At 62.8% G+C, this 22793-nt stretch overlaps 3 non-coding genes across 3 annotated transcripts; all 3 read left to right on the top strand.

Moving 5' to 3' along the window:
* Nucleotides 1–2280: 2280 nt before the first annotated feature.
* LOC131865411 (5S ribosomal RNA) lies at nt 2281–2399 on the top strand. Its single transcript, XR_009364138.1, has one exon. It is a non-coding gene; the product is annotated as a 5S ribosomal RNA (ribosomal RNA).
* Nucleotides 2400–10204: 7805 nt separating this feature from the next.
* On the top strand, nt 10205–10323 carry LOC131865400 (5S ribosomal RNA). Its single transcript, XR_009364127.1, has one exon. It is a non-coding gene; the product is annotated as a 5S ribosomal RNA (ribosomal RNA).
* A 7817-nt stretch (nt 10324–18140) lies between these two features.
* LOC131865389 (5S ribosomal RNA) lies at nt 18141–18259 on the top strand. The gene has a single exon (XR_009364116.1). It is a non-coding gene; the product is annotated as a 5S ribosomal RNA (ribosomal RNA).
* Nucleotides 18260–22793: the final 4534 nt, after the last annotated feature.

The following is a 22793-nucleotide window of genomic DNA, read 5'->3' as shown; positions in this document are numbered from 1 at the left end:
TGATGCGCTGCCTTCACTAATTTCCAGAAAAAGGCAAAAAAAAATGAGATTTTAAAATTTCCGTTTTGAAAGATAGTGAAAAAAAAGGAACGCGGGTGCCATCTTGAGCCCGCCCTGGTGCGCAGCCCAGGCAAGGCATGCGCACCAAGGTGCCCACCCGAGGTGCACACCCGGGGCAAACCGGGCTCCGACTTCGTGCAGGCCGCACCTTGGAGCACACTTCGGAGCGCTCCTTGGTGCGCACCATGGTGCCCACCAGGGCGCACCCGAGGCAAACCAGGCTCCGACTTCGTGCACGCCGCACCTTGGAGCACACATCGGAGCGCTCCCAGGTTCGCACCAGCGTTGCGCACCTTTGATGCGCTGCCTTCACTAATTTCCAGAAAAGGCAAAAAAAAACGATATTTTAAAATTTCCGTTCTGAAAGATAGTGAAAAAAACGGAACGCGGGTGCCATCTTGAGCCCTTCCTGATGCGCAGCCCAGGCAAGTTGTGCGCACCAAGGTGCCCACCCTGGCGGAGGTGCGCGCCCGGGGCAAACCGGGCTCCGACTTCGTGCACTGCATGGTGCCCACCAAGGCGCGCAACCCAGCCAAGGTGCCCACCGCAGCGAAGGTGCACGCGAGGTGCGCACCCGAGGTGCACACCCGGGGCAAACCGGGCTCCGACTTCGTGCACGCCGCACCTTGGAGCACACTTCAGAGCGCTCCTTGGTACGCACCAGGGCGCGCAACCCAGCCAAGGTGCTCACCCCGGCGAAGGTGCACGCGAGGTGCGCACCCGGGGCAAACCGGGCTCGGACTTCGTGCACGCCGCACCTTGGAGCACACATCGGAGCGCTCCCGGGTTCGCACCAGCATTGCGCACCTTTGATGCGCTGCCTTCACTAATTTCCAGAAAAGGCAAAAAAAAGAAAAAAATGAGATTTTAAAATTTCCGTTTTGAAAGATAGTGAAAAAAACGGAACGCGGGTGCCATCTTGAGCCCGCCCTGGTGTGCAGCCCAGGCAAGTTGTGCGCACCAAGGCACCCACCCTGGCCAAGGTGGGTCACGGGGTGGGTCCTAGGGTGGGTAACGGGGTGGGTACTAAGGTGCGTGCCAAGGTGGGTCATAGGGTGGGTGCCAAGGTGGGCACCAGGGTGGGTGTGCACCAACCCTAGCCAGGGTAGGTCACGGGGTGGTTGTCGGGGTGGGCGTCAAGGAGCCAAGGTGGGTGGCAAGTAGCCAAGTTGCGTGCCAAGGTGGGTGTCGGGGTGGGTGCCAAGGATCCAAGGTGGGTGCCAAGGAACCAAGGTGGGTGTCTGGGTGGGTGCCGAGGTGGGAGCCAGGGTGGGTCCCAAGGTGAGTGCAAAGGTGGGTGCCAGGGTCAAGGTGAGTGCCAATGTGGGTTCCAAGGTGCCAGGGTCAGGGTGAGTGCCAATGTGGGTTCAAAGGTGCTAAGTTGGGTGCGAGGTTGGGTGCGAGGGTGGGTGGGTGCCAAGGTGTGCTAGGTGGAAGCCCGGGTGGGTCGGCATCCCATGGGTGTCGAGTTGGGTGCCTGATGGGTGCTTCTTGTCAAGTTTTAGTCGTCGGGACTCATTTCGAGCCTTAGAGGTCGTTTCTTGTCCGGTTGCCCTGTCTTCGACCTGGGAACCCAATTTTGGTCCTCGGGTCCCATTTTTTTTTGTCTCGCATCCCACTTTTGGCCTGTGGCCTTTTCGGGGTCGATTCTCGTTTTGGGCATCAGAGCATGTTTCTTCTCCTAAAACCCAATATTTGTTTATTAAGTCTCGGAACACATTTTTGTTCTCGTGGACCCATCATGGGTCTTGGAACGCATTTGTGGTCCTTGGGTCCCATTTTGCATCCCGAAACTTGTGTTTTGGTGCTTGATCCCTATTTTGGGTGCCCACCTTGCACCAAGTGCGCACCCGGGGCAAACCGAGCGCCTTGGTGCACCGGGGCAAGATCGAGCGTGCACCCGAGGCGCCCCGAACATGCACCAAGGTGCACTCGGCCCACATGTGAGCGCAGGTCGTTGCGCCCGAGGTGGTGTGTGGGCACCGCGTTGCAGACGGGACACTGCACGCACACGACGCCCCCTCCAGGTGCACGCACGTAGGCCGGGCCGGGTGCACACCCGACGCCCTAGCAAGGTGCGCGCACCCGGGCAGGGCTCACACTTGGCGAACGGGGCGCACTTCGCGAGGGAGGGTGTGCACCTCGACGGGGGTGGGTGGCCGGGGTGGATTCGCACGTGGGTCGCGGTTTGCTAAGTACACACTGCGACAAGCTCATAACGGGTGCGATCATACCAGCGTTAGTGCACCGGATCCCATCAGAACTCCGCAGTTAAGCGCGCTTGGGCCGGAGTAGTACTGGGATGGGTGACCTCCCGGGAAGTCCCGGTGTTGCACCCTTTTTTAGTTTTTCGCCGGGCGTCGCAATGCTATTTGAATAAACCTTTTGCCCGTTTGCGTTCTCGTCGGGGCCGGGCCGGGCCGGGGTGCGCTGCCCGCACTACCGCGCGCGCGGGGGGCGACACCGAGCGCGCACCCGAGGCGCCCCGAGCACACAGGCCACGGTGCAACCCGGGCGTTGTGCGCGCACCCCGGTGCGCCCGAGGTGCTGCGCGCGCACCCAGGTGAAATCGGTGTGCACCTCGGCCAGTGCGCGCTCGGTCGAGTCGCGCACGTTGGCCAAGGTGCACGGTGATGTTTCTTACTCTAAGGTTCCGCACCAGACGCCCGGGACAGGTGAGCGAAGCTGGGCGGGGCCGGGTGCGCGGCCGGGGCAGGTGCACGCAGCTGGAGAGAGCTTTGGAGCACACTTCGGAGCGCACCAATGATGCGCTCCATTCAAAAGTTTCCTGAAAAGGCAAAAAAAGTTGAGATTATAGAATTTCCCACTTGAGAGATTGTAAAAAAAAAAAATTTAAAATGAAGGAAACGCGGGTGCCAAGGTGTGCGCAGCCCAGCCAAGGTGTGCGCACCAAGGCGCCCACCCTGGCGAAGGTGCACGCAAGGTGCGCACCCGAGGCAAACCGGACAATTAACCCAACTTTCGACTTCGCGCGCACCTTGGAGCGCACTTCGGAGCGCTCCTTGGTGCGCACCAATCTTGGGCACCTCGGAGTGCACCATGGCGCCCACCAAGGTGCGCACCCGGGGCAAACCAAGCTCCGACTTCGTGCGCACCTTGGAGCGCACGAAAGGTGCGCACCATGGCGCCCACCAAGGTGCGCAGCCCAGCCAAGGCGTGCGCATCAAGGTGCGCACCCTGGCGAAGGTGCGCACCCGGGGCAAACCGAGCTCCGACTTCGTGCGCACCTTGGAGCGCACAAAAGGTGCGCAACCCAGCCAAGGTGTGCGCACCCCGGTCAAACCGAGCTCCGAATCGTGCGCACCAGAGGTGCACGCCATCGTGCGCACCTTGGAGCACACTTCGGAGCCCTCCTTGGTGCGCGCCGATGTTGCGCACCTCGGAGCGCACCCGGGGAAAACAATGCAATTAACCCGACTTTCGACTTCGTGGGCACCTCGGAGCGCTCTCGGGTTCGCACCTCGGAGCACACCGAGGTGCGCACCTTTGATGCGCTGCCTTCACCAATTTCCAGAAAAGGCAAGAAAACATTGAGAAGGTGTGCGCACCGAGGTGCCCACCCTGGCGAAGGTGCACGCGAGGTGCGCACCCGGGGCAAACCGGGCTCCGACTTCGTGCACGCCGCACCTTGGAGCACACTTCGGAGCGCTCCTTGGTGCGCACCAGGGCGCGCAACCCAGCCGAGGTGCCCACCCCGGCGAAGGTGCACGCGAGGTGCGCACCCGGGGCAAACCGGGCTCCGACTTCGTGCACGCCATGGTGCCCACCGCGGCGAAGGTGCACGCGAGGTGCGCACCCGGGGCAAACCGGGCTCCGACTTCGTGCACGCCGCACCTTGGAGCACACTTCGGAGCGCTCCTTGGTGCGCACCATGGTGCCCACCAGGGCGCGCAACCCCGCCGAAGGTGCACGCGAGGTGCGCACCCGGGGCAAACCGGGCTCCGACTTCGTGCACGCCGCACCTTGGAGCACACTTCGGAGCGCTCCTTGGTGCGCACCATGGTGCCCACCAGGGCGCGCAACCCCGCCGAAGGTGCACGCGAGGTGCGCACCCGGGGCAAACCGGGCTCCGACTTCGTGCACGCCATGGTGCGCACCGCGGCGAAGGTGCGCACCCGGGGCAAACCGGGCTCCGACTTCGTGCACGCCGCACCTTGGAGCACACTTCGGAGCGCTCCTTGGTGCGCACCAGGGCGCGCAACCCAGCCGAGGTGCCCACCCCGGCGAAGGTGCACGCGAGGTGCGTACCCGGGGCAAACCGGGCTCCGACTTCGTGCACGCCGCACCTTGGAGCACACTTCGGAGCGCTCCTTGGTGCGCACCATGGTGCCCACCAGGCCGCGCAACCCAGCCAAGGTGTGCGCACCAAGGTGCACGCGAGGTGCGCACCCGGGGCAAACCGGGGTCCGACTTCGTGCACGCCGCACCTTGGAGCACACATCGGGGCGCTCCCGGGTTCGCACCGGCGTTGCGCACCGTGGTGGGCACCTCGGAGCACACCAAGGTGGGCAGCGAGGTGCGCACCTTTGATGCGATGCCTTCACTAATTTCCATAAAAGGCAAAAAAAAAACGAGATTTTAAAATTTCCGTTTTGAAAGATAGTGAGAAAAAGGGAATGCTGGTGCCATCTTGAGCCCGCCCTGGTGCGCAGCCCAGCCAAGGTGTGCGCACCAAGGTGCCCACCCTGGCGAAGGTGCGCGCCCGGGCAATTAACCCAACTTCCAACTTCGCGCGCGCCAGGGTGGGAGCGCACCCAACAACCGGGCCTGGGAAGAGCCAATGCGAGAAACCCCACCAAACGCTCTGACAAAAAAAGAGGGGGCGCTCCAGTAACCCCGCTTCGGAGCGCACCCTGGGCAAACCCAGCCAAGGTGCCCACCCCGGCCAAGGTGCAGGCGAGGTGCGCACCCGGGGCAAACCGGGCTCCGACAACGTGCACGCCGCACCTTGGAGCACACTTCGTAGCGCTCCCGGGTGCGCACCTCAGAGCACACCAAGGTGGGCAGCGAGGTGCGCACCTTTGATGCGCTGCCTTCACTAATTTCCAGAAAAGGCAAAAAAAAAAGGAGATTTTAAAATTTCCGTTTTGAAAGATAGTGAAAAAAACGGAACGCGCGTGCCATCTTGAGCCCGCCCTGGTGCGCAGCCCAGGTAAGGTGCCCACCCTGGCAAAGGTGCGCACCCGGGCAATTAACCCTACTTCCGACTTCGTGCGCGCCAGGGTGGCAACCGGGCCTCGGAAGAGCCAATGCGAGAAACCCCACCAAACGCTCCGACAAAAAAAGAGGCGGCGCTCCAATAACCCCGCTTCGGAGCGCAGCCGGGGCAAACCCAGCCAAGGTGCCCACCCCGACGAAGGTGCACGCGAGGTGCGCACCCGGGGCAAACCGGGCTCCGACAACGTGCACGCAGCACCTTGGAGCACACTTCGAAGCACTCCCGGGTGCCCACCGGCGTTGCGCACCGTGGTGGGCAGCGAGGTGCGCACCTTTGATGCGCTGCCTTCACTAATTTCCAGAAAAAGGCAAAAAAAAATGAGATTTTAAAATTTCCGTTTTGAAAGATAGTGAAAAAAAAGGAACGCGGGTGCCATCTTGAGCCCGCCCTGGTGCGCAGCCCAGGCAAGGCATGCGCACCAAGGTGCCCACCCGAGGTGCACACCCGGGGCAAACCGGGCTCCGACTTCGTGCAGGCCGCACCTTGGAGCACACTTCGGAGCGCTCCTTGGTGCGCACCATGGTGCCCACCAGGGCGCGCAACCCAGCCAAGGTCTGCACACTAAGGTGCCCACCCCGGCGAAGGTGCACGCGAGGTGCGCACCCGGGGCAAACCGGGCTCCGACTTCGTGCACGCCATGGTGCCCACCGCGGCGAAGGTGCACGCGAGGTGCGCACCCGGGGCAAACCGGGCTCCGACTTCGTGCACGCCGCACCTTGGAGCACACTTCGGAGCGCTCCTTGGTGCGCACCATGGTGCCCACCAGGGCGCGCAACCCAGCCAAGGTGTGCGCACCAAGGTGCACGCGAGGTGCGCACCCGGGGCAAACCGGGGTCCGACTTCGTGCACGCCGCACCTTGGAGCACACATCGGAGCGCTCCCAGGTTCGCACCAGCGTTGCGCACCTTTGATGCGCTGCCTTCACTAATTTCCAGAAAAGGCAAAAAAAAACGATATTTTAAAATTTCCGTTCTGAAAGATAGTGAAAAAAACGGAACGCGGGTGCCATCTTGAGCCCTTCCTGGTGCGCAGCCCAGGCAAGTTGTGCGCACCAAGGTGCCCACCCTGGCGGAGGTGCGCGCCCGGGGCAAACCGGGCTCCGACTTCGTGCACTGCATGGTGCCCACCAAGGCGCGCAACCCAGCCAAGGTGCCCACCGCAGCGAAGGTGCACGCGAGGTGCACACCCGGGGCAAACCGGGCTCCGACTTCGTGCACGCCGCACCTTGGAGCACACTTCAGAGCGCTCCTTGGTGCGCACCAGGGCGCGCAACCCAGCCGAGGTGCCCACCCCGGCGAAGGTGCACGCGAGGTGCGCACCCGGGGCAAACCGGGCTCCGACTTCGTGCACGCCATGGTGCCCACCGCGGCGAAGGTGCGCACCCGGGGCAAACCGGGCTCCGACTTTGTGCACGCCGCACCTTGGAGCACACTTCGGAGCGCTCCTTGGTGCGCACCATGGTGCCCACCAGGCCGCGCAACCCAGCCAAGGTGTGCGCACCAAGGTGCACGCGAGGTGCGCACCCGGGGCAAACCGGGGTCCGACTTCGTGCACGCCGCACCTTGGAGCACACATCGGGGCGCTCCCGGGTTCGCACCGGCGTTGCGCACCGTGGTGGGCACCTCGGAGCACACCAAGGTGGGCAGCGAGGTGCGCACCTTTGATGCGATGCCTTCACTAATTTCCATAAAAGGCAAAAAAAAAACGAGATTTTAAAATTTCCGTTTTGAAAGATAGTGAGAAAAAGGGAATGCTGGTGCCATCTTGAGCCCGCCCTGGTGCGCAGCCCAGCCAAGGTTTGCGCACCAAGGTGCCCACCCTGGCGAAGGTGCGCGCCCGGGCAATTAACCCAACTTCCAACTTCGCGCGCGCCAGGGTGGGAGCGCACCCAACAACCGGGCCTGGGAAGAGCCAATGCGAGAAACCCCACCAAACTCTCTGACAAAAAAAGAGGGGGCGCTCCAGTAACCCCGCTTCGGAGCGCACCCTGGGCAAACCCAGCCAAGGTGCCCACCCCGGCCAAGGTGCAGGCGAGGTGCGCACCCGGGGCAAACCGGGCTCCGACAACGTGCACGCCGCACCTTGGAGCACACTTCGTAGCGCTCCCGGGTGCGCACCTCAGAGCACACCAAGGTGGGCAGCGAGGTGCGCACCTTTGATGCGCTGCCTTCACTAATTTCCAGAAAAGGCAAAAAAAAAAGGAGATTTTAAAATTTCCGTTTTGAAAGATAGTGAAAAAAACGGAACGCGCGTGCCATCTTGAGCCCGCCCTGGTGCGCAGCCCAGGTAAGGTGCCACCCTGGCAAAGGTGCGCACCCGGGCAATTAACCCTACTTCCGACTTCGTGCGCGCCAGGGTGGCAACCGGGCCTCGGAAGAGCCAATGCGAGAAACCCCACCAAACGCTCCGACAAAAAAAGAGGCGGCGCTCCAATAACCCCGCTTCGGAGCGCAGCCGGGGCAAACCAAGCCAAGGTGCCCACCCCGACGAAGGTGCACGCGAGGTGCGCACCCGGGGCAAACCGGGCTCCGACAACGTGCACGCAGCACCTTGGAGCACACTTCGAAGCACTCCCGGGTGCCCACCGGCGTTGCGCACCGTGGTGGGCAGCGAGGTGCGCACCTTTGATGCGCTGCCTTCACTAATTTCCAGAAAAAGGCAAAAAAAAATGAGATTTTAAAATTTCCGTTTTGAAAGATAGTGAAAAAAAAGGAACGCGGGTGCCATCTTGAGCCCGCCCTGGTGCGCAGCCCAGGCAAGGCATGCGCACCAAGGTGCCCACCCGAGGTGCACACCCGGGGCAAACCGGGCTCCGACTTCGTGCAGGCCGCACCTTGGAGCACACTTCGGAGCGCTCCTTGGTGCGCACCATGGTGCCCACCAGGGCGCACCCGAGGCAAACCGGGCTCCGACTTCGTGCACGCCGCACCTTGGAGCACACATCGGAGCGCTCCCAGGTTCGCACCAGCGTTGCGCACCTTTGATGCGCTGCCTTCACTAATTTCCAGAAAAGGCAAAAAAAAACGATATTTTAAAATTTCCGTTCTGAAAGATAGTGAAAAAAACGGAACGCGGGTGCCATCTTGAGCCCTTCCTGATGCGCAGCCCAGGCAAGTTGTGCGCACCAAGGTGCCCACCCTGGCGGAGGTGCGCGCCCGGGGCAAACCGGGCTCCGACTTCGTGCACTGCATGGTGCCCACCAAGGCGCGCAACCCAGCCAAGGTGCCCACCGCAGCGAAGGTGCACGCGAGGTGCGCACCCGAGGTGCACACCCGGGGCAAACCGGGCTCCGACTTCGTGCACGCCGCACCTTGGAGCACACTTCAGAGCGCTCCTTGGTACGCACCAGGGCGCGCAACCCAGCCAAGGTGCTCACCCCGGCGAAGGTGCACGCGAGGTGCGCACCCGGGGCAAACCGGGCTCGGACTTCGTGCACGCCGCACCTTGGAGCACACATCGGAGCGCTCCCGGGTTCGCACCAGCATTGCGCACCTTTGATGCGCTGCCTTCACTAATTTCCAGAAAAGGCAAAAAAAAGAAAAAAATGAGATTTTAAAATTTCCGTTTTGAAAGATAGTGAAAAAAACGGAACGCGGGTGCCATCTTGAGCCCGCCCTGGTGTGCAGCCCAGGCAAGTTGTGCGCACCAAGGCACCCACCCTGGCCAAGGTGGGTCACGGGGTGGGTCCTAGGGTGGGTAACGGGGTGGGTACTAAGGTGCGTGCCAAGGTGGGTCATAGGGTGGGTGCCAAGGTGGGCACCAGGGTGGGTGTGCACCAACCCTAGCCAGGGTAGGTCACGGGGTGGTTGTCGGGGTGGGCGTCAAGGAGCCAAGGTGGGTGGCAAGTAGCCAAGTTGCGTGCCAAGGTGGGTGTCGGGGTGGGTGCCAAGGATCCAAGGTGGGTGCCAAGGAACCAAGGTGGGTGTCTGGGTGGGTGCCGAGGTGGGAGCCAGGGTGGGTCCCAAGGTGAGTGCAAAGGTGGGTGCCAGGGTCAAGGTGAGTGCCAATGTGGGTTCCAAGGTGCCAGGGTCAGGGTGAGTGCCAATGTGGGTTCAAAGGTGCTAAGTTGGGTGCGAGGTTGGGTGCGAGGGTGGGTGGGTGCCAAGGTGTGCTAGGTGGAAGCCCGGGTGGGTCGGCATCCCATGGGTGTCGAGTTGGGTGCCTGATGGGTGCTTCTTGTCAAGTTTTAGTCGTCGGGACTCATTTCGAGCCTTAGAGGTCGTTTCTTGTCCGGTTGCCCTGTCTTCGACCTGGGAACCCAATTTTGGTCCTCGGGTCCCATTTTTTTTTGTCTCGCATCCCACTTTTGGCCTGTGGCCTTTTCGGGGTCGATTCTCGTTTTGGGCATCAGAGCATGTTTCTTCTCCTAAAACCCAATATTTGTTTATTAAGTCTCGGAACACATTTTTGTTCTCGTGGACCCATCATGGGTCTTGGAACGCATTTGTGGTCCTTGGGTCCCATTTTGCATCCCGAAACTTGTGTTTTGGTGCTTGATCCCTATTTTGGGTGCCCACCTTGCACCAAGTGCGCACCCGGGGCAAACCGAGCGCCTTGGTGCACCGGGGCAAGATCGAGCGTGCACCCGAGGCGCCCCGAACATGCACCAAGGTGCACTCGGCCCACATGTGAGCGCAGGTCGTTGCGCCCGAGGTGGTGTGTGGGCACCGCGTTGCAGACGGGACACTGCACGCACACGACGCCCCCTCCAGGTGCACGCACGTAGGCCGGGCCGGGTGCACACCCGACGCCCTAGCAAGGTGCGCGCACCCGGGCAGGGCTCACACTTGGCGAACGGGGCGCACTTCGCGAGGGAGGGTGTGCACCTCGACGGGGGTGGGTGGCCGGGGTGGATTCGCACGTGGGTCGCGGTTTGCTAAGTACACACTGCGACAAGCTCATAACGGGTGCGATCATACCAGCGTTAGTGCACCGGATCCCATCAGAACTCCGCAGTTAAGCGCGCTTGGGCCGGAGTAGTACTGGGATGGGTGACCTCCCGGGAAGTCCCGGTGTTGCACCCTTTTTTAGTTTTTCGCCGGGCGTCGCAATGCTATTTGAATAAACCTTTTGCCCGTTTGCGTTCTCGTCGGGGCCGGGCCGGGCCGGGGTGCGCTGCCCGCACTACCGCGCGCGCGGGGGCGACACCGAGCGCGCACCCGAGGCGCCCCGAGCACACAGGCCACGGTGCAACCCGGGCGTTGTGCGCGCACCCCGGTGCGCCCGAGGTGCTGCGCGCGCACCCAGGTGAAATCGGTGTGCACCTCGGCCAGTGCGCGCTCGGTCGAGTCGCGCACGTTGGCCAAGGTGCACGGTGATGTTTCTTACTCTAAGGTTCCGCACCAGACGCCCGGGACAGGTGAGCGAAGCTGGGCGGGGCCGGGTGCGCGGCCGGGGCAGGTGCACGCAGCTGGAGAGAGCTTTGGAGCACACTTCGGAGCGCACCAATGATGCGCTCCATTCAAAAGTTTCCTGAAAAGGCAAAAAAAGTTGAGATTATAGAATTTCCCACTTGAGAGATTGTAAAAAAAAAAAATTTAAAATGAAGGAAACGCGGGTGCCAAGGTGTGCGCAGCCCAGCCAAGGTGTGCGCACCAAGGCGCCCACCCTGGCGAAGGTGCACGCAAGGTGCGCACCCGAGGCAAACCGGACAATTAACCCAACTTTCGACTTCGCGCGCACCTTGGAGCGCACTTCGGAGCGCTCCTTGGTGCGCACCAATCTTGGGCACCTCGGAGTGCACCATGGCGCCCACCAAGGTGCGCACCCGGGGCAAACCGAGCTCCGACTTCGTGCGCACCTTGGAGCGCACGAAAGGTGCGCACCATGGCGCCCACCAAGGTGCGCAGCCCAGCCAAGGCGTGCGCATCAAGGTGCGCACCCTGGCGAAGGTGCGCACCCGGGGCAAACCGAGCTCCGACTTCGTGCGCACCTTGGAGCGCACAAAAGGTGCGCAACCCAGCCAAGGTGTGCGCACCCCGGTCAAACCGAGCTCCGAATCGTGCGCACCAGAGGTGCACGCCATCGTGCGCACCTTGGAGCACACTTCGGAGCCCTCCTTGGTGCGCGCCGATGTTGCGCACCTCGGAGCGCACCCGGGGAAAACAATGCAATTAACCCGACTTTCGACTTCGTGGGCACCTCGGAGCGCTCTCGGGTTCGCACCTCGGAGCACACCGAGGTGCGCACCTTTGATGCGCTGCCTTCACCAATTTCCAGAAAAGGCAAGAAAACATTGAGAAGGTGTGCGCACCGAGGTGCCCACCCTGGCGAAGGTGCACGCGAGGTGCGCACCCGGGGCAAACCGGGCTCCGACTTCGTGCACGCCGCACCTTGGAGCACACTTCGGAGCGCTCCTTGGTGCGCACCAGGGCGCGCAACCCAGCCGAGGTGCCCACCCCGGCGAAGGTGCACGCGAGGTGCGCACCCGGGGCAAACCGGGCTCCGACTTCGTGCACGCCATGGTGCCCACCGCGGCGAAGGTGCACGCGAGGTGCGCACCCGGGGCAAACCGGGCTCCGACTTCGTGCACGCCGCACCTTGGAGCACACTTCGGAGCGCTCCTTGGTGCGCACCATGGTGCCCACCAGGGCGCGCAACCCCGCCGAAGGTGCACGCGAGGTGCGCACCCGGGGCAAACCGGGCTCCGACTTCGTGCACGCCGCACCTTGGAGCACACTTCGGAGCGCTCCTTGGTGCGCACCATGGTGCCCACCAGGGCGCGCAACCCCGCCGAAGGTGCACGCGAGGTGCGCACCCGGGGCAAACCGGGCTCCGACTTCGTGCACGCCATGGTGCGCACCGCGGCGAAGGTGCGCACCCGGGGCAAACCGGGCTCCGACTTCGTGCACGCCGCACCTTGGAGCACACTTCGGAGCGCTCCTTGGTGCGCACCAGGGCGCGCAACCCAGCCGAGGTGCCCACCCCGGCGAAGGTGCACGCGAGGTGCGTACCCGGGGCAAACCGGGCTCCGACTTCGTGCACGCCGCACCTTGGAGCACACTTCGGAGCGCTCCTTGGTGCGCACCATGGTGCCCACCAGGCCGCGCAACCCAGCCAAGGTGTGCGCACCAAGGTGCACGCGAGGTGCGCACCCGGGGCAAACCGGGGTCCGACTTCGTGCACGCCGCACCTTGGAGCACACATCGGGGCGCTCCCGGGTTCGCACCGGCGTTGCGCACCGTGGTGGGCACCTCGGAGCACACCAAGGTGGGCAGCGAGGTGCGCACCTTTGATGCGATGCCTTCACTAATTTCCATAAAAGGCAAAAAAAAAACGAGATTTTAAAATTTCCGTTTTGAAAGATAGTGAGAAAAAGGGAATGCTGGTGCCATCTTGAGCCCGCCTTGGTGCGCAGCCCAGCCAAGGTGTGCGCACCAAGGTGCCCACCCTGGCGAAGGTGCGCGCCCGGGCAATTAACCCAACTTCCAACTTCGCGCGCGCCAGGGTGGGAGCGCACCCAACAACCGGGCCTGGGAAGAGCCAATGCGAGAAACCCCACCAAACGCTCTGACAAAAAAAGAGGGGGCGCTCCAGTAACCCCGCTTCGGAGCGCACCCTGGGCAAACCCAGCCAAGGTGCCCACCCCGGCCAAGGTGCAGGCGAGGTGCGCACCCGGGGCAAACCGGGCTCCGACAACGTGCACGCCGCACCTTGGAGCACACTTCGTAGCGCTCCCGGGTGCGCACCTCAGAGCACACCAAGGTGGGCAGCGAGGTGCGCACCTTTGATGCGCTGCCTTCACTAATTTCCAGAAAAGGCAAAAAAAAAAGGAGATTTTAAAATTTCCGTTTTGAAAGATAGTGAAAAAAACGGAACGCGCGTGCCATCTTGAGCCCGCCCTGGTGCGCAGCCCAGGTAAGGTGCCCACCCTGGCAAAGGTGCGCACCCGGGCAATTAACCCTACTTCCGACTTCGTGCGCGCCAGGGTGGCAACCGGGCCTCGGAAGAGCCAATGCGAGAAACCCCACCAAACGCTCCGACAAAAAAAGAGGCGGCGCTCCAATAACCCCGCTTCGGAGCGCAGCCGGGGCAAACCCAGCCAAGGTGCCCACCCCGACGAAGGTGCACGCGAGGTGCGCACCCGGGGCAAACCGGGCTCCGACAACGTGCACGCAGCACCTTGGAGCACACTTCGAAGCACTCCCGGGTGCCCACCGGCGTTGCGCACCGTGGTGGGCAGCGAGGTGCGCACCTTTGATGCGCTGCCTTCACTAATTTCCAGAAAAAGGCAAAAAAAAATGAGATTTTAAAATTTCCGTTTTGAAAGATAGTGAAAAAAAAGGAACGCGGGTGCCATCTTGAGCCCGCCCTGGTGCGCAGCCCAGGCAAGGCATGCGCACCAAGGTGCCCACCCGAGGTGCACACCCGGGGCAAACCGGGCTCCGACTTCGTGCAGGCCGCACCTTGGAGCACACTTCGGAGCGCTCCTTGGTGCGCACCATGGTGCCCACCAGGGCGCGCAACCCAGCCAAGGTCTGCACACCAAGGTGCCCACCCCGGCGAAGGTGCACGCGAGGTGCGCACCCGGGGCAAACCGGGCTCCGACTTCGTGCACGCCATGGTGCCCACCGCGGCGAAGGTGCACGCGAGGTGCGCACCCGGGGCAAACCGGGCTCCGACTTCGTGCACGCCGCACCTTGGAGCACACTTCGGAGCGCTCCTTGGTGCGCACCATGGTGCCCACCAGGGCGCGCAACCCAGCCAAGGTGTGCGCACCAAGGTGCACGCGAGGTGCGCACCCGGGGCAAACCGGGGTCCGACTTCGTGCACGCCGCACCTTGGAGCACACATCGGAGCGCTCCCAGGTTCGCACCAGCGTTGCGCACCTTTGATGCGCTGCCTTCACTAATTTCCAGAAAAGGCAAAAAAAAACGAGATTTTAAAATTTCCGTTCTGAAAGATAGTGAAAAAAACGGAACGCGGGTGCCATCTTGAGCCCTTCCTGGTGCGCACCCCAGGCAAGTTGTGCGCACCAAGGTGCCCACCCTGGCGGAGGTGCGCGCCCGGGGCAATCCGGGCTCCGACTTCGTGCACTGCATGGTGCCCACCAAGGCGCGCAACCCAGCCAAGGTGCCCACCGCAGCGAAGGTGCACGCGAGGTGCGCACGCGAGGTGCACACCCGGGGCAAACCGGGCTCCGACTTCGTGCACGCCGCACCTTGGAGCACACTTCAGAGCGCTCCTTGGTGCGCACCAGGGCGCGCAACCCAGCCGAGGTGCCCACCCCGGCGAAGGTGCACGCGAGGTGCGCACCCGGGGCAAACCGGGCTCCGACTTCGTGCACGCCATGGTGCCCACCGCGGCGAAGGTGCGCACCCGGGGCAAACCGGGCTCCGACTTCGTGCACGCCGCACCTTGGAGCACACTTCGGAGCGCTCCTTGGTGCGCACCATGGTGCCCACCAGGCCGCGCAACCCAGCCAAGGTGTGCGCACCAAGGTGCACGCGAGGTGCGCACCCGGGGCAAACCGGGGTCCGACTTCGTGCACGCCGCACCTTGGAGCACACATCGGGGCGCTCCCGGGTTCGCACCGGCGTTGCGCACCGTGGTGGGCACCTCGGAGCACACCAAGGTGGGCAGCGAGGTGCGCACCTTTGATGCGATGCCTTCACTAATTTCCATAAAAGGCAAAAAAAAAACGAGATTTTAAAATTTCCGTTTTGAAAGATAGTGAGAAAAAGGGAATGCTGGTGCCATCTTGAGCCCGCCCTGGTGCGCAGCCCAGCCAAGGTTTGCGCACCAAGGTGCCCACCCTGGCGAAGGTGCGCGCCCGGGCAATTAACCCAACTTCCAACTTCGCGCGCGCCAGGGTGGGAGCGCACCCAACAACCGGGCCTGGGAAGAGCCAATGCGAGAAACCCCACCAAACTCTCTGACAAAAAAAGAGGGGGCGCTCCAGTAACCCCGCTTCGGAGCGCACCCTGGGCAAACCCAGCCAAGGTGCCCACCCCGGCCAAGGTGCAGGCGAGGTGCGCACCCGGGGCAAACCGGGCTCCGACAACGTGCACGCCGCACCTTGGAGCACACTTCGTAGCGCTCCCGGGTGCGCACCTCAGAGCACACCAAGGTGGGCAGCGAGGTGCGCACCTTTGATGCGCTGCCTTCACTAATTTCCAGAAAAGGCAAAAAAAAAAGGAGATTTTAAAATTTCCGTTTTGAAAGATAGTGAAAAAAACGGAACGCGCGTGCCATCTTGAGCCCGCCCTGGTGCGCAGCCCAGGTAAGGTGCCACCCTGGCAAAGGTGCGCACCCGGGCAATTAACCCTACTTCCGACTTCGTGCGCGCCAGGGTGGCAACCGGGCCTCGGAAGAGCCAATGCGAGAAACCCCACCAAACGCTCCGACAAAAAAAGAGGCGGCGCTCCAATAACCCCGCTTCGGAGCGCAGCCGGGGCAAACCAAGCCAAGGTGCCCACCCCGACGAAGGTGCACGCGAGGTGCGCACCCGGGGCAAACCGGGCTCCGACAACGTGCACGCAGCACCTTGGAGCACACTTCGAAGCACTCCCGGGTGCCCACCGGCGTTGCGCACCGTGGTGGGCAGCGAGGTGCGCACCTTTGATGCGCTGCCTTCACTAATTTCCAGAAAAAGGCAAAAAAAAATGAGATTTTAAAATTTCCGTTTTGAAAGATAGTGAAAAAAAAGGAACGCGGGTGCCATCTTGAGCCCGCCCTGGTGCGCAGCCCAGGCAAGGCATGCGCACCAAGGTGCCCACCCGAGGTGCACACCCGGGGCAAACCGGGCTCCGACTTCGTGCAGGCCGCACCTTGGAGCACACTTCGGAGCGCTCCTTGGTGCGCACCATGGTGCCCACCAGGGCGCACCCGAGGCAAACCGGGCTCCGACTTCGTGCACGCCGCACCTTGGAGCACACATCGGAGCGCTCCCAGGTTCGCACCAGCGTTGCGCACCTTTGATGCGCTGCCTTCACTAATTTCCAGAAAAGGCAAAAAAAAACGATATTTTAAAATTTCCGTTCTGAAAGATAGTGAAAAAAACGGAACGCGGGTGCCATCTTGAGCCCTTCCTGATGCGCAGCCCAGGCAAGTTGTGCGCACCAAGGTGCCCACCCTGGCGGAGGTGCGCGCCCGGGGCAAACCGGGCTCCGACTTCGTGCACTGCATGGTGCCCACCAAGGCGCGCAACCCAGCCAAGGTGCCCACCGCAGCGAAGGTGCACGCGAGGTGCGCACCCGAGGTGCACACCCGGGGCAAACCGGGCTCCGACTTCGTGCACGCCGCACCTTGGAGCACACTTCAGAGCGCTCCTTGGTACGCACCAGGGCGCGCAACCCAGCCAAGGTGCTCACCCCGGCGAAGGTGCACGCGAGGTGCGCACCCGGGGCAAACCGGGCTCGGACTTCGTGCACGCCGCACCTTGGAGCACACATCGGAGCGCTCCCGGGTTCGCACCAGCATTGCGCACCTTTGATGCGCTGCCTTCACTAATTTCCAGAAAAGGCAAAAAAAAGAAAAAAATGAGATTTTAAAATTTCCGTTTTGAAAGATAGTGAAAAAAACGGAACGCGGGTGCCATCTTGAGCCCGCCCTGGTGTGCAGCCCAGGCAAGTTGTGCGCACCAAGGCACCCACCCTGGCCAAGGTGGGTCACGGGGTGGGTCCTAGGGTGGGTAACGGGGTGGGTACTAAGGTGCGTGCCAAGGTGGGTCATAGGGTGGGTGCCAAGGTGGGCACCAGGGTGGGTGTGCACCAACCCTAGCCAGGGTAGGTCACGGGGTGGTTGTCGGGGTGGGCGTCAAGGAGCCAAGGTGGGTGGCAAGTAGCCAAGTTGCGTGCCAAGGTGGGTGTCGGGGTGGGTGCCAAGGATCCAAGGTGGGTGCCAAGGAACCAAGGTGGGTGTCTGGGTGGGTGCCGAGGTGGGAGCCAGGGTGGGTCCCAAGGTGAGTGCAAAGGTGGGTGCCAGGGTCAAGGTGAGTGCCAATGTGGGTTCCAAGGTGCCAGGGTCAGGGTGAGTGCCAATGTGGGTTCAAAGGTGCTAAGTTGGGTGCGAGGTTGGGTGCGAGGGTGGGTGGGTGCCAAGGTGTGCTAGGTGGAAGCCCGGGTGGGTCGGCATCCCATGGGTGTCGAGTTGGGTGCCTGATGGGTGCTTCTTGTCAAGTTTTAGTCGTCGGGACTCATTTCGAGCCTTAGAGGTCGTTTCTTGTCCGGTTGCCCTGTCTTCGACCTGGGAACCCAATTTTGGTCCTCGGGTCCCATTTTTTTTTGTCTCGCATCCCACTTTTGGCCTGTGGCCTTTTCGGGGTCGATTCTCGTTTTGGGCATCAGAGCATGTTTCTTCTCCTAAAACCCAATATTTGTTTATTAAGTCTCGGAACACATTTTTGTTCTCGTGGACCCATCATGGGTCTTGGAACGCATTTGTGGTCCTTGGGTCCCATTTTGCATCCCGAAACTTGTGTTTTGGTGCTTGATCCCTATTTTGGGTGCCCACCTTGCACCAAGTGCGCACCCGGGGCAAACCGAGCGCCTTGGTGCACCGGGGCAAGATCGAGCGTGCACCCGAGGCGCCCCGAACATGCACCAAGGTGCACTCGGCCCACATGTGAGCGCAGGTCGTTGCGCCCGAGGTGGTGTGTGGGCACCGCGTTGCAGACGGGACACTGCACGCACACGACGCCCCCTCCAGGTGCACGCACGTAGGCCGGGCCGGGTGCACACCCGACGCCCTAGCAAGGTGCGCGCACCCGGGCAGGGCTCACACTTGGCGAACGGGGCGCACTTCGCGAGGGAGGGTGTGCACCTCGACGGGGGTGGGTGGCCGGGGTGGATTCGCACGTGGGTCGCGGTTTGCTAAGTACACACTGCGACAAGCTCATAACGGGTGCGATCATACCAGCGTTAGTGCACCGGATCCCATCAGAACTCCGCAGTTAAGCGCGCTTGGGCCGGAGTAGTACTGGGATGGGTGACCTCCCGGGAAGTCCCGGTGTTGCACCCTTTTTTAGTTTTTCGCCGGGCGTCGCAATGCTATTTGAATAAACCTTTTGCCCGTTTGCGTTCTCGTCGGGGCCGGGCCGGGCCGGGGTGCGCTGCCCGCACTACCGCGCGCGCGGGGGCGACACCGAGCGCGCACCCGAGGCGCCCCGAGCACACAGGCCACGGTGCAACCCGGGCGTTGTGCGCGCACCCCGGTGCGCCCGAGGTGCTGCGCGCGCACCCAGGTGAAATCGGTGTGCACCTCGGCCAGTGCGCGCTCGGTCGAGTCGCGCACGTTGGCCAAGGTGCACGGTGATGTTTCTTACTCTAAGGTTCCGCACCAGACGCCCGGGACAGGTGAGCGAAGCTGGGCGGGGCCGGGTGCGCGGCCGGGGCAGGTGCACGCAGCTGGAGAGAGCTTTGGAGCACACTTCGGAGCGCACCAATGATGCGCTCCATTCAAAAGTTTCCTGAAAAGGCAAAAAAAGTTGAGATTATAGAATTTCCCACTTGAGAGATTGTAAAAAAAAAAAATTTAAAATGAAGGAAACGCGGGTGCCAAGGTGTGCGCAGCCCAGCCAAGGTGTGCGCACCAAGGCGCCCACCCTGGCGAAGGTGCACGCAAGGTGCGCACCCGAGGCAAACCGGACAATTAACCCAACTTTCGACTTCGCGCGCACCTTGGAGCGCACTTCGGAGCGCTCCTTGGTGCGCACCAATCTTGGGCACCTCGGAGTGCACCATGGCGCCCACCAAGGTGCGCACCCGGGGCAAACCGAGCTCCGACTTCGTGCGCACCTTGGAGCGCACGAAAGGTGCGCACCATGGCGCCCACCAAGGTGCGCAGCCCAGCCAAGGCGTGCGCATCAAGGTGCGCACCCTGGCGAAGGTGCGCACCCGGGGCAAACCGAGCTCCGACTTCGTGCGCACCTTGGAGCGCACAAAAGGTGCGCAACCCAGCCAAGGTGTGCGCACCCCGGTCAAACCGAGCTCCGAATCGTGCGCACCAGAGGTGCACGCCATCGTGCGCACCTTGGAGCACACTTCGGAGCCCTCCTTGGTGCGCGCCGATGTTGCGCACCTCGGAGCGCACCCGGGGAAAACAATGCAATTAACCCGACTTTCGACTTCGTGGGCACCTCGGAGCGCTCTCGGGTTTGCACCTCGGAGCACACCGAGGTGCGCACCTTTGATGCGCTGCCTTCACCAATTTCCAGAAAAGGCAAGAAAACATTGAGAAGGTGTGCGCACCGAGGTGCCCACCCTGGCGAAGGTGCACGCGAGGTGCGCACCCGGGGCAAACCGGGCTCCGACTTCGTGCATGCCGCACCTTGGAGCACACTTCGGAGCGCTCCTTGGTGCGCACCAGGGCGCGCAACCCAGCCGAGGTGCCCACCCCGGCGAAGGTGCACGCGAGGTGCGCACCCGGGGCAAACCGGGCTCCGACTTCGTGCACGCCATGGTGCCCACCGCGGCGAAGGTGCACGCGAGGTGCGCACCCGGGGCAAACCGGGCTCCGACTTCGTGCACGCCGCACCTTGGAGCACACTTCGGAGCGCTCCTTGGTGCGCACCATGGTGCCCACCAGGGCGCGCAACCCCGCCGAAGGTGCACGCGAGGTGCGCACCCGGGGCAAACCGGGCTCCGACTTCGTGCACGCCGCACCTTGGAGCACACTTCGGAGCGCTCCTTGGTGCGCACCATGGTGCCCACCAGGGCGCGCAACCCCGCCGAAGGTGCACGCGAGGTGCGCACCCGGGGCAAACCGGGCTCCGACTTCGTGCACGCCATGGTGCGCACCGCGGCGAAGGTGCGCACCCGGGGCAAACCGGGCTCCGACTTCGTGCACGCCGCACCTTGGAGCACACTTCGGAGCGCTCCTTGGTGCGCACCAGGGCGCGCAACCCAGCCGAGGTGCCCACCCCGGCGAAGGTGCACGCGAGGTGCGTACCCGGGGCAAACCGGGCTCCGACTTCGTGCACGCCGCACCTTGGAGCACACTTCGGAGCGCTCCTTGGTGCGCACCATGGTGCCCACCAGGCCGCGCAACCCAGCCAAGGTGTGCGCACCAAGGTGCACGCGAGGTGCGCACCCGGGGCAAACCGGGGTCCGACTTCGTGCACGCCGCACCTTGGAGCACACATCGGGGCGCTCCCGGGTTCGCACCGGCGTTGCGCACCGTGGTGGGCACCTCGGAGCACACCAAGGTGGGCAGCGAGGTGCGCACCTTTGATGCGATGCCTTCACTAATTTCCATAAAAGGCAAAAAAAAAACGAGATTTTAAAATTTCCGTTTTGAAAGATAGTGAGAAAAAGGGAATGCTGGTGCCATCTTGAGCCCGCCCTGGTGCGCAGCCCAGCCAAGGTGTGCGCACCAAGGTGCCCACCCTGGCGAAGGTGCGCGCCCGGGCAATTAACCCAACTTCCAACTTCGCGCGCGCCAGGGTGGGAGCGCACCCAACAACCGGGCCTGGGAAGAGCCAATGCGAGAAACCCCACCAAACGCTCTGACAAAAAAAGAGGGGGCGCTCCAGTAACCCCGCTTCGGAGCGCACCCTGGGCAAACCCAGCCAAGGTGCCCACCCCGGCCAAGGTGCAGGCGAGGTGCGCACCCGGGGCAAACCGGGCTCCGACAACGTGCACGCCGCACCTTGGAGCACACTTCGTAGCGCTCCCGGGTGCGCACCTCAGAGCACACCAAGGTGGGCAGCGAGGTGCGCACCTTTGATGCGCTGCCTTCACTAATTTCCAGAAAAGGCAAAAAAAAAAGGAGATTTTAAAATTTCCGTTTTGAAAGATAGTGAAAAAAACGGAACGCGCGTGCCATCTTGAGCCCGCCCTGGTGCGCAGCCCAGGTAAGGTGCCCACCCTGGCAAAGGTGCGCACCCGGGCAATTAACCCTACTTCCGACTTCGTGCGCGCCAGGGTGGCAACCGGGCCTCGGAAGAGCCAATGCGAGAAACCCCACCAAACGCTCCGACAAAAAAAGAGGCGGCGCTCCAATAACCCCGCTTCGGAGCGCAGCCGGGGCAAACCCAGCCAAGGTGCCCACCCCGACGAAGGTGCACGCGAGGTGCGCACCCGGGGCAAACCGGGCTCCGACAACGTGCACGCAGCACCTTGGAGCACACTTCGAAGCACTCCCGGGTGCCCACCGGCGTTGCGCACCGTGGTGGGCAGCGAGGTGCGCACCTTTGATGCGCTGCCTTCACTAATTTCCAGAAAAAGGCAAAAAAAAATGAGATTTTAAAATTTCCGTTTTGAAAGATAGTGAAAAAAAAGGAACGCGGGTGCCATCTTGAGCCCGCCCTGGTGCGCAGCCCAGGCAAGGCATGCGCACCAAGGTGCCCACCCGAGGTGCACACCCGGGGCAAACCGGGCTCCGACTTCGTGCAGGCCGCACCTTGGAGCACACTTCGGAGCGCTCCTTGGTGCGCACCATGGTGCCCACCAGGGCGCGCAACCCAGCCAAGGTCTGCACACCAAGGTGCCCACCCCGGCGAAGGTGCACGCGAGGTGCGCACCCGGGGCAAACCGGGCTCCGACTTCGTGCACGCCATGGTGCCCACCGCGGCGAAGGTGCACGCGAGGTGCGCACCCGGGGCAAACCGGGCTCCGACTTCGTGCACGCCGCACCTTGGAGCACACTTCGGAGCGCTCCTTGGTGCGCACCATGGTGCCCACCAGGGCGCGCAACCCAGCCAAGGTGTGCGCACCAAGGTGCACGCGAGGTGCGCACCCGGGGCAAACCGGGGTCCGACTTCGTGCACGCCGCACCTTGGAGCACACATCGGAGCGCTCCCAGGTTCGCACCAGCGTTGCGCACCTTTGATGCGCTGCCTTCACTAATTTCCAGAAAAGGCAAAAAAAAACGAGATTTTAAAATTTCCGTTCTGAAAGATAGTGAAAAAAACGGAACGCGGGTGCCATCTTGAGCCCTTCCTGGTGCGCAGCCCAGGCAAGTTGTGCGCACCAAGGTGCCCACCCTGGCGGAGGTGCGCGCCCGGGGCAATCCGGGCTCCGACTTCGTGCACTGCATGGTGCCCACCAAGGCGCGCAACCCAGCCAAGGTGCCCACCGCAGCGAAGGTGCACGCGAGGTGCGCACCCGAGGTGCACACCCGGGGCAAACCGGGCTCCGACTTCGTGCACGCCGCACCTTGGAGCACACTTCAGAGCGCTCCTTGGTGCGCACCAGGGCGCGCAACCCAACCAAGGTCTGCACACCAAGGTGCTCACCCCGGCGAAGGTGCACGCGAGGTGCGCACCCGGGGCAAACCGGGCTCGGACTTCGTGCACGCCGCACCTTGGAGCACACATCGGAGCGCTCCCGGGTTCGCACCAGCATTGCGCACCTTTGATGCGCTCCAATAACCCCACTTCGGAGCGCACCAGAAACCCCACTGGACGCTTGGGCAAAAATGTAATGCGCACCCGAAGCCCCTACCCAGAAATCCCCAGTTCGGACATGGGGAGCTGCAACGGTAAAAAGCCTCACTAAACTCTCGGACGGAAAGGTGGCTCGAGGGTAATGCCCGAAACCCCACTTCCACTTCC

The sequence above is a fragment of the Cryptomeria japonica genome, unplaced genomic scaffold, assembly GCF_030272615.1.
Source record: "Cryptomeria japonica unplaced genomic scaffold, Sugi_1.0 HiC_scaffold_109, whole genome shotgun sequence".
Taxonomy (NCBI): Eukaryota; Viridiplantae; Streptophyta; class Pinopsida; order Cupressales; family Cupressaceae; genus Cryptomeria; species Cryptomeria japonica.
This window is presented reverse-complemented; position numbering and strand designations above follow the sequence as displayed.